Below are 8,857 nucleotides of genomic sequence, written 5' to 3' on the forward strand. Positions count from 1 at the left end.
ATATATATATATATTTGTGTGTGTGTGTGTGTGTGTGTGTGTGTGTGTGTGTGTGTGTGTATATATAATGTATCACACGATATTTTTTTCATACCATTTTATCCGAGTTTTAAGAATGATGATGATGAATATATATTATAGTGTATTGACAGCTTTGACACTTGATCAAATACAATAAAGGATGACTTCGCTGTCATTTTCTGAAATTAATGGTTTACACGTATAGTAAATAAACTATACTAAACAAACAGTTTAGTTAGTGTGTTGAAATTTGTTCGAAATTTCCTCACGTTTTCGGACTTATGGATATATAGTGTACAGTATCGTTACGAAACCACATCTTCCTGTCGGAGAGCAAATCCACAGGGGATTCTTCGCAGAGTATCTCGACATCGTTGCTCGTTCTCCGTTTCCTCGACGGTATTCACTTAGAACAAACGACAATATTTGACCGCTTCTTTCGCTTCTGTCGCTGTCGTCGTCAGGTTTCCTTACGCGACACAAGGGGATAATCGATACCGCGAAAACTTCTTCTCTCAAGGGAGGGGGAGTGGACAACATTTCTCAAGCCAGCCCTGAAAGTCCTGCGTACGACGGTTCGCCGGTATTCATTCCATTCAAAGGCGACCCCGCCTCAAAATCGCGGTTCTTGAAGGACTCGTCGATAATTCCTGCCTTCGCTAAGCTTCCGTTGTTCGAGCCACGAAGTCCTTCTTCTCCCTAATCTTTCTCGCTCTTCGCTTTGCCGCCGTCGCCGATCTTTGCAGCTTCATCCTGACTCGTTCTTTTCTTTCTTCCTATAGCCTGCGGAATCTGCCATCTTTATTCATGAGGTAAGAACCATCCCTTGAGGAAGTTGGACGAGCATACGGAATAGGCGAGGATTAGGAGGAAGAGGTGGAAAAATGCTAAACTAGTTGGATCCTGTGGGAGCGGATGATTGCCACAGCCACGCCGGTGGCGATTCTCGCGTCGCGCATATATCCATTTTTATCTCCGTCGCGAAGATCCTCCTTCATGTCCTGTTTCTTGGATCTTACTCGCGACATCCATATCTTATTTCGGATCCACGTGACTTTGTTGTTTATCCTACGTATTATGAATAGAGATTGCCACTATCGCCGCATTTTTCGAAATTCAAAAAAATTTGAACGCCACCGTCGTTGCGATGTGTCTAGCAACGAGTTATAAGCAAGAGTTGCATCAAGATCGACATTCTTCCGGAAAATCGAAAAGAATTTCTGAATTCAAGAATATCTGTCTAATTAGAGTAAAATCGGGAAGTAATCAAAAATTTAACGAATTCGCTTGAAATGTACGATTTTTCCCGCTTTTACATCGATAGTGGCGTCTGATATAAAATGAAAGTGCTTTCTTGTTCACATTTTAACATTCGTTAAGCTTCTTTTGAGAAAAAAAAAAATTTTACTATTGGAAACATCACAGAACTAATCACAGAATTTTAATAAGTTGCTATTGGAGTTTCACAAGTTTTTTCTCCATTTTAAATTGACAGCATCGCAAAATATACAATTTTTAGTCATATTAAGCTTTTAAAACGCAGAATATTTTTCCTTTAGAAAGGAAAAGGAGGAAGAAATTTTATAATTGGAATGGTCATTTTCATATTATATCTGGCTAGAGAGAGAAGTTAGAGACAGATAACCGTACATTACTGAGCGCTAATTACTAATCTCGCAGTGAGCCATTAACGCGTTTTCAATTGTTCCACCATTCTGCACAGCCTCATCCGTTTCCAACTCCCCGACGCCTCTAATTGAACGTTCGGAGTTTTCAGGATTTTTCCCGGTCGACCACCTCCCAACATGGATGCACCGGCACCGGCGCCGGCTAGCGATGTGGGCGGACATTCGTTCGGAATGCATTTGAGCTCGAGGTCTGGACCGAATCCAGATTCGCTCGTTTTCTTTCGTGTCGTATGGCCTTTCTCGCCGAGGCAAGGTCCTGCAGCCGACAGGCCGATATCGCGCAGAGAATTGATTGCTATTGATTTTGTGGATCGTCGCCGAATCGTCTTGTGGTGAATCTTAGAAATTATGACGACTCCAATTCTATATTCATCCAAAGGCGAGATCTTTTCTTTCCAGATGGAGATTAAAAAGATTCATTTAAAGTTAAAATAAAAGGATTAAAAAATATGATGAGAAACAAATACGTTGAGAAACAAAATGATAATTTAAAAAGAAAATTTTTTATAGATGATATGAATACTTCTTGGCTATACTATTATAGACACACGGATTTTTTTATAAATTCATCTTGACTCTTGAATAACCGAAAATGACAACTATTTTTATTTTTATATATCTAAAAGGTTTCTCTTTTGTTTGGATATTCTTAGTTAATAAAAATATAGTTTTGATATTCATAAAATAATTATTTATTTTTGTAAAAATAGAAAGATACTTTTTTTTAAATTTTTCTAAGCTACTGTTTTTCTGAGCAGCGATTAAAGCTTTAATTCTAATAATTTTGTAATGCTTTTGATAAATAAATCAATAAATTACTTTATATAATACAAATAAATCTTTTCAAAGTCGAAAAGCATGAAATAAATATTTATCTAGCTATCTATATATCTATATTTAAGTATATATAATAGAAATAAAAAACACATGCGCATTTTTTCCTTGCTGCTAACAAATCCATATTATTTTTGGACAGTAAGTGAATAATGTATTAAAACTAATGCATCCATTTGATAGATATGGTAATCGAATTCTCTATATATATGTTCCTACTAACTTTGGTGATTTTTTGCTGAATTCAGAATTTAAAATTACTGATCACATTTTAAAAAATAAACATTTTTTAATATTAATAAAAAATATGAGACATATTCAAATATTTATATAAGTGCAATAAAGATTTTTTAAAAATCTAAAAAATGGCATTTCGCGTGTATCGGATACAGTATGTATCCAATATGATCTAAGTATATGTTTGTTTTTTTTTCGTAAAAAATGTTATAAAAATGGAAAATAAAATAATCCATTGTTATAAAATTATCAACATATTGACATTTTTATTGATATATAAGAATACATAAAGAATTATTTTTTCCAAATAATGAACTTATTTATGTATTTCCTTGTCTCTTTGTCTTTTTATTTTCACGACATTTGGCATGTAATTAGGATTTATAATCTAGAATAACAAAATTACCAAAAAAACGTTCAATTGATGTGCATACATGATATGCCTAAGTTGACCATAGTGGTCCTACCTTACAAAAAATTTTCTCTTTTTTGATTATAAACATAAAATATTATGACAAAAATATAAACTGTACATTAAAATATAAAATATACAATGTTGTATAAAGTAATGAAATGTTATGTAAAGTATGAATAGACCTACAATAACATAAACCATTGAAATTAATAATCATCTTTTGATAGTTCTAGGAAGCAATTACTTATCTACGAAATATTACATCATGACTATGATATTCTGCAATTTACTGATGATAACAGAATGAATAAATTGAGCAATAAACTGATACAGTTTAGTCAGATAATCTGCACGAGCTATTACTGCTATTTGTTGAATTAATCGTGTAATTATAATACCTACAAACAGGATTTTGAATACACGTTTATATTGTGTTTGATTATTTCAGTTGTTTTCTTTACAATTTTAATTACAATGACAGATGGATCATAATTTAAATCTGATCTTTGGAAGTCAATAAATTGTAAAAAATATAATACATTTAATAATGTGTTAATATATGTATACAGCTATATAGAGCTAGTAGAAAGTTTATAGTTCATTTCCTTCTTTTAATTGTTTATGTTAAATATATATTATGTTTATGTTAAATATAAATTTTACAAGTTTGACCATTTCTCAATGATGAGAAATATGAGCGATTAATGGCAATAATGCAAAATACTAATAAATGAATTGAGTGAATACATTAATTTTCCGTAGCATATCGCCTTGGCACGACTTTTGCCTTATGATAAAATATCGCGCCAGTAACGATAAGACGAATTCAATATTATGAAGGGCGGATGATTTTTCCAAATTGTCGCGCACTGGTAACCGAAGGGGCTCAACTTTTGTACGGTGGCGCATATCTACACGCGGTTGGCTTTTCATAATCACCAGCAAAAATGAAATGTACGCGATGTCAAAATAATGAAGTGCGTACACGGCCGGGCACTCTCCGAGCGGCTCGCGTATAGGATTACACGTTGGGAAGACGAATGAATGTACGGACGCGACTCGACGACAGTTGGCGTATTAATCCTCCGTAGTACCTACCATTTCATCCTCAGCTCGCATTGCCAAAAGGCATTGCATGTATAATTCAAAACAGTAATGAAGATTGTTTGCGTAGCGTAAGCCGATAAGCAAAATGAAAAATATTAAAAATATCAGACAAAGAGAGATAGCTTGCGCGAGCATTAGAATGCCGACTTTTTATACATTTGCATCCCTAGGATTTTTCAAGCAATTTCGCGTAAAAATAATAAGAATGGAACAGTATCACTCCCTGAGTGATTTTTAATGATTGTGAAACAAAAATGATAAAAATGTCATTGGTTTAAGAATGTATTTTTTTTTTATTATTAAATAGTGTAGCGTATCAAACTACTTTCATTATTTCACATGGTTGGTCCATCCGTTTATCCGGTTATTCGTCTGCAAGATTTCTCCGAAACAGCTTTTAACTTTTTAAAATTATGTTTTCAGGAATAGATATACATACAGCAGAAACGCTCAATATATATCACTAGGACAGCTTAAAGATATTGTAATATCCGGGATATCTAGGATATCTATGATATATTTGGAATATTTCTGGTGTGTGGGATACTTACAGCCTTTCCAAGTGGATTTGAATTTAATCCACGATTAACCTAAAGTATCATGACCACATCCAATCAGAAATCGAACTTGATGTCATTAATTTGACCTAGATTAAGTTGAACCTAACTTTCGAAAACGTTATTAAGGATCCTTCATCGAGATAAATTAATTAACCATAATGGGGTCAAAGGTCGAGATCAATGAGATTTTCAGTAATATAGGTCAAACAACTTAACTTTTTCAAATTCTATCATATTTTGACGATTTTCAACGAAGTTTGTCACAAATTAATCACAAATTTTTCGCCGCATTATTTATAGTTACATCCGTTGCAAAATATTTATTTTGATTAATCAGTTATTTTTTCAAATTTATCAAATTGAAAAATAGTTTTTCTTTTTTAATTTTTTTCAATTGTGTCATTTTTTATGTATATTATAAATTTAATGGGAGATTTTTAACTTTGCTGCTTTAACTTCTCTTGTCTCGCATTATCGCCTCGTACTCGACTGTCGTTACCACGCATCGGGAAAAGTTATGCATAGCCAAAGTCGCTCAATTATACTTCGTTATTGCTTATCACGGAAAGGGCGGAGTCTCCGTCTCTTACTAAAGAACATTTATCTTATGTCGTGATCTTCGACAGGTTTCCTCACCCTCGACAAAGGAAGGGCCTGCCGAGAACCATTTGGATTTTAGACGAACGAGGGTTTCAGAGCCAGTTGAAGACCCTCGGACGCTACAAAGGGATCTTAACAAACTGCCGCACCGTTTCCGTGCAACCATCGTGTTCGCTCTGTACATTCTCCCCCTATTTTCCTTGCGGATTATCGCACTAGGGGTTGGGGAAAGCGGAAATCCAGCTTCCCCTTAGTTTCAAGGCAATTCAGCGGCCGAGTTGTTAACGACCGTCTAATTTACTTGCTCTCTCTCTTTCCTCTATTAATTTTCACTTCTTCCTCCTCCTCCTCCTCCCACTCTTTTAATTGCTAGAGCATACTTTTTTCTTCATTCATTTCCGTAATTTCAAAATTATCTTGGTTATTTCTTATATTTTTTTGATGTGCCATAACAATTCAGGGATAAAATCCTGCCACGAAGTAATAACATTATAACGTACAAGGTGTTACGTAAGGTGCTGTAGCGAGAAACGTCTAACTTTAAGTACATCTTTCCGGAGGGTGAAGCTCGGATAGGTAAACGCAGGTTTCACAAGAGAAGTTTACAGGCATAGGAAACTCCCCTCGAGAGGTAGTTCCGCCTAATCCGCGAACGTTATACGATGTACACGATACACGAGTCTTTGGGGATGCAAACCAATAAAAAGGAAACTTTGACATATACCAATTCCCGCGCGTATAGGATCGTCTATCGGTGTGACATAAAACTTTGAAGGTAACATGAAATATATGTTAATTATTCAACGCGAAATCTCTGGGATTGTCCACTTTATATATGGACGTCATAAAAAAAGAATACTATGCAATAAGTAGAGGATTGCATGCGATATGATGTATGCTATTATTCCGCCCATTTTCACAAGAACAATCTCGAAATGTATTTGATCTTCGGAGGACGCTTTTATCGATCATCGACGCAATCTCGATGAAGAAGCTAGTTGCAATCGATGGCTCGGAGAATTCTCTCATGGCATCGTTCTCGAGATTTCTCTTCCACCCTCTTTCCTCTTCTCACTTCTCCATCGATAAACGATCGTTTTGCTTTCATGATACACGAAGCAAACGTGACGCGCAATGGAAACGCGCGCTTGCGGCTCTTGTCGCTCGTGCCGCGAATACGCGGGCTTGAACAAAATGTACCTCGGCGAGATCTCGTAAATGACGATGGAATCGTCGTTGTGCATCATTTTCGCCAAGAGACAGCCTTGTGATATTTTTGCTATTCTGCACGGGTAGTATGCTCTGATGATATCAACAATTTATATCCAGAAATCTGCGTGGTCTGATATATACAGTGATTCTGAGTAGGTAGATCTAGCTAGAATCCTAGAAAACCAGAGATACGACATAGAAGATTTGATGAATTGTTAAAGAGTTAAAGATTGGTTATTTGATTAGTCCATGAGAGGCGGCAACAGAATTACTTGCAGAAGTATGCATCCATAGAAGAGTTGGCAGAAGGAATTAACATATTGGTAGCGAAATAATTTAATCAACTCAATGTGATATTTTGATTTTTTTAGAACTTTGTCTAGTAATTATTTACATCATAAGTGACTTAAAGTATTTTTGCAGTATTTTCTCAACATCAATTTATCAGTTTGAATGAGATGTTGCTTCACGTAAAGGTCAATTCATTGATGAGATTTCAGATTTGATGCCAGGTTTATCCTATATTCATCTTGAAATGATTTTTTAATGAGTGAAAGATTTAACAATCCTACTTATATGGTTTGTCATAAAAGCAAAGCAATAATAATATACTTATTCATAAATATTTATCACCTTTAGTTATTCTTACACTGTTACACCTTTATTTTTTAGAAAATCAGAGATTTATCACAGAAGATATGATTTGATTGACTAAAGAATATTACAATGACTGAAGAATATTACAATGGGCTATCATAATAACAAGAAAATGGCATTGTGATCACATGATTTAAATAGCCAATCAGTAACATTTATTGTTTTATCAGAAACAAAATAGTGGCAGCAAACTAATCTAATCATTGTTGAATTTCTGATTTTTTTAAAACTCTATTTTAGCGAGAAAAGTAGCGAGAAAAGCTTTTAAGTTGGGTAGCACACATTTGCTTTAAAGTTACAGGCAGTTTATTTTAGATCACTAAAAAATAAAATCTGATTTAAAGCCGAACCTCAAATATCAGGTAAACTATTATAATTTTCGTCGAATTTGGAATATAGACCGCGGCTTAAATATAGATTATAAACATTGTCAATTTCACACATCAATTTTACACGCGTTTGCCAAAGATTTTATCATGATTGTCCTCTTCCTTTTTTTACGATGAAAAAGTTAATTTCGACCAATTCATTCCTTGAGATAGAATTTTCAAAATTCACTCGGATATATAATTGTGGCCTCTAAACGAAAGTTCATAAATGAAGAAGCTATACTGCTGTGCGACTTTAGCGGATAAGAAATTCTTTTATCCCGAATGAGCTGCGCGCGGATCCCTATCGATGAACGCGATCCTTATCTCGGACTTTATGATCCTTTTAGAACGCGTTTGTGCGTTCAGTAGCGGAATTTATTCGCCGCTCTCCCCCTATTTCTCCCAAGATCCAACGAAAGCCGGCCGATAGAGTTTCTCTCAGAGGGTAATCTACTCTCCACTCGAGAAACATTTTATGATCCGGAAAGACCGGATAAAATTGTGGCCAAGCGATGGATATCGACGCGATAACATCTTTTTTGGCCAATCGACGAGAAACGAAATAAATTCATTATTTATAAAAATTTAAGAAAACTAATTTATGTAGATATCATTACATATCATTAAAAGCTTAATATTTAAAATTTTTATCACTGACTGATATATTTACCTTAAAGGTACTAATTAATTTTAAGAAACTAAAATAACATAAATATAAAAAAAGAATGAATGTTTTCCTTTCAGCGGATATTTTTCTTTAAAAAAGATACGGTTTGCGAGTTATTTCCGTGTCAAGATATATCTTTAAATGCCAATATTTCGTGAACATTTCACTTCGTCGGGAAATAACATGATATTGTATCAAGTCCTAATGAAATAATTTCTCACTCTGATGAAGTAAACTACAATATTCGAAATGTTGTATTTAATGTATTAAGACATGGAGATAACTGCAAACTACATATTATACTACATATTATAACAACAAACTACATATTATACTTCTTTAAGATTGCATCGATTGTACAGTCCTTACAAAATTTTGAAATTATTATAGAAATATATTACTTAATTTTTATGTATTATTAATTTATACTTTCTATATAAAAATAAAAATCTACTAAAATAATATTATATATACAAAAAATTGAAATA

Source organism: Atta colombica, unplaced genomic scaffold (assembly GCF_001594045.1).
Source record: "Atta colombica isolate Treedump-2 unplaced genomic scaffold, Acol1.0 scaffold219, whole genome shotgun sequence".
NCBI classification, from domain to species: domain Eukaryota; kingdom Metazoa; phylum Arthropoda; class Insecta; order Hymenoptera; family Formicidae; genus Atta; species Atta colombica.